The sequence below is a fragment of the Vicia villosa genome, unplaced genomic scaffold, assembly GCF_029867415.1.
Source record: "Vicia villosa cultivar HV-30 ecotype Madison, WI unplaced genomic scaffold, Vvil1.0 ctg.002370F_1_1, whole genome shotgun sequence".
Lineage (NCBI taxonomy): Eukaryota > Viridiplantae > Streptophyta > Magnoliopsida > Fabales > Fabaceae > Vicia > Vicia villosa.
The window spans coordinates 265203-268345 of NW_026705910.1; the positions used below are offsets into that span (position 1 = coordinate 265203).

A 3143-nucleotide genomic window follows, 5' to 3' on the forward strand; every position below is an offset into this window, starting at 1 on the left:
CGTTATCCTCGAGTTTCTTTTTGTTTGATAAGATTTCTTTTAGGAATTTAGCGTACGAAGGCATTCCAGTTATGGCTTCTGTGAATGGTATGGTTATGTTTAATTGTTTCAGAAGTTCTACAAATCTTTTAAATTGCGCTTCGGTTTTTGATTTAGCTAATCTCTGAGGGTAAGGAATTGGCGGCTTATAAGGTGGTGGTGGAACATAAGGTTTTTCCTTTTCAGATTCCACTTCGTTATTGTTCTCTTTAGTCTTAGCTGTTTGGTCATCATTTGATGTCTTTTGGGTTTCCTTTGGCTCTTGTTGTGACATGGGTACGTTTTGAGTTCTAGGATCAATGGGTCCATCGTAATTCGTTCCACTTCGTAGTGTTATTGCGTTCGCATGTCCTTTAGGATTAGGTTGTGGTTGAGCAGGAAACGTGCCAGCAGGGGCAGCAGTAGGTGCTTGTTATTGAGCTACTTGTGAGATTTGAGTTTCTAGCATTTTGTTATGCGTAGCTAAGGCATCTACTTTGTTCGATAGTTGTTTTAGTTGCTCGCTATTGTGAATGTTTTGATTCAGGAAGTCTTTGTTGGTTTGTTGTTGGGAAGCTATAAAGTTTTCCATCATGATTTCTAGATTCGACTTCCTAGGGGTGTTTTGAGCAGCTACAGGCGCTTTTTGGTAGCCAGGTGGTACAGCAGGTGCTTGTCCAGGTGCGTACAACGCATTGTTGTTTTTATAGGAAAAGTTCGGATGGTTCTTCCATCCAGGGTTGTACGTGTTAGAATAAGGGTTTCCTTGAGCATAATTTACTTGATCATATGGGGCTCTAGTCAAGAGTTGACATTCGGCAACTACATGTCCAGTCAATCCACAGATCTCGCAGTTAGGTGTTACAGCAGCAGCGGTAGCTGAAGGAGTGATGGTTAAGCTCTCGATCTTTTGAGTTAAAGCGTCTACTTTCGCATTAACGCAGTCTATACCACTTACTTCGTACATTCCTCCTTTCGTTTGGGCTTTCTCTAGAGCGGCTCGTTCTCCACCCCATTGGTAATGGTTTTGTGCCATGTTCTCTATGAGGTTGTATGCTTCATCATGAGGCTTGTCCATTAATGCTCCGCCAGCAGCGGCATCTATAGTCATTTTAGTGTTATATAAGAGACCACCATAGAAAGTATGGATGATCAGCCATGGTTCGAGTCCATGATGAGGGCATAGTCTAAGCATGTCCTTATAACGTTCCCAAGCTTCGAAGAGTGATTCGTTATCTTTCTGGGTAAATCCGTTGATTTGACCTCTGAGCATAGCAGTTTTGCTAGGCGGGAAGTATCTCGCTAAGAATACTCTCTTCAATTCGTCCCATGTAGTTATGGAGTTTGAAGGCAGGGATTGAAGCCACGCTCTAGCTCTATCTCTCAAGGAGAAAGGAAAGAGACGTAATCGAATAGCTTCGGAACTAACGTTGTTAGCTTTGACGGTGTCGGCGTATTGCACGAACACAGATAAATGGAGGTTAGGGTCGTCTACAGGGCTTCCAGAGAATTGATTCTGTTGAACAGCTTGGACCAGTGAAGGCTTCAGTTCGAAATTGTTTGCCTCAATCGCAGGTGGTGCGATGCTTGAGTGCGGTTCAGCGCGCGAAGGAGCGGCATAGTCTCTAAGAGGACGAGGAGCGGCCATCTCTAACTTTGGTGTGATTTGATTAATTTGATCAGTAAAAATCAATTCCTGATTAATCAGAATTGGGTCTACTTCGGGAAGATTGCGAGCTCGACGTTTGACGTTAATGAAACGTTCGATCTCGTTGATTCGTTGTATTAAATCTCCTCCTTGTGAACGAGTATATGGCATACAATCGTTCACAAAGAAAAGGAAGAATTGTCCTAGTCTCTACGGTGTAACAGTGAGTTACGATATCGACTTAAATAGTCCCCGGCAACGGCGCCAAAAACTTGATCGCGACTTTACGTGTCTATAAATCTGATGACTGCAAGTGCACAGTCGTGTCGTGTAGTTTTAAAAGATATCGAATCCACAGGGACTATGAATCGATCTACCGTTATCTAAGGTTACTATGTAAAGCTAGGGCTACTAAAATTTTGATTGTTCCTAAGGGAAAGTGATTGTGAGAAATAAAGAATATAATAAAAGACAGGTATCAGTATGTATTTCGTTTAACTTAAGGGAATCCGAAGGTTCATTGGCTTTTGCATAATTTAATTAAAAATCTTTACTAATTCAATTGATTAAAAACCCTCGTCTCAAACTTTCGCTCTGTTGATTCAGATTACTATCCTAATCCTAATGTACGCTTTCGCCATCCCATTAGACTTTAGAAGAGCTTTTTGGAAACAACGTAATTAATAAAATGCCTATTTTATGAAGTTGTTATCTATTTAAATCTCCTAATCTCGAACTTTCGCTCTGTTGACTCGGAGCAAGCTAATATCCCTAACGTACGCTTTCGCCATCCCGCTCGGGTGTAAAAACAATTTTTGAAAATAAATAAGTCCCAATTAGTTTTAATACGCTTTCGCCGTCCTTAAAACTAATGTCCTATGTCTACTATCTGGTTAAAGATCTCAAACTTTCGCTCTATTGATTTTAACCTTTGACCGTCTTAACCCCTCAAACTTTCGCTCTATTGGTTTTAAGACTTACTAATTAAATTAGACATATAAACCAAAAATAAGTGATATTTAATAAAACATAATTAAGCCAATTTATTTCGGATCCCAAGGTTAAGTTACTCTACATACCGACAACTTAGTAATTTAGCCAGACATATTAATACGGTTAAACATGCATAAATAGATTCGGTTTATAATAATAGGCATGTTAATAGGCATACAATATATCATGCAAATAAATATATAAATAAAGCGGTAAATATTAAACCTGAATTAAATAAATGGCAAATAAATCTTCAAGTATCGAACCTCCACCACAGGTTGGTTGGATGTTTTTCGGAATTTAAAGGACGGAAAATAAAACAAGGAAATAAAAGCGATAAATCTAACGTAAGGCTAGATCTATAAAAAGTTCACAACAATTTCCGGTGTAGAAATCATTGTGAGAAAATAAGTGTTTGAATGAAAGCAGAATGAAAATACGGTTCGCGGTACCATTTCGGCAGCACTTCGTTAGCAGGAAATCG

The 3143-nt window shown here is 39.4% G+C and overlaps 1 non-coding gene across 1 annotated transcript; it reads left to right on the forward strand.

Moving 5' to 3' along the window:
* Positions 1–1184: 1184 nt before the first annotated feature.
* LOC131638681 (small nucleolar RNA R71) lies at positions 1185–1291 on the forward strand. The gene has a single exon (XR_009294744.1). It is a non-coding gene; the product is annotated as a small nucleolar RNA R71 (small nucleolar RNA).
* Positions 1292–3143: the final 1852 nt, after the last annotated feature.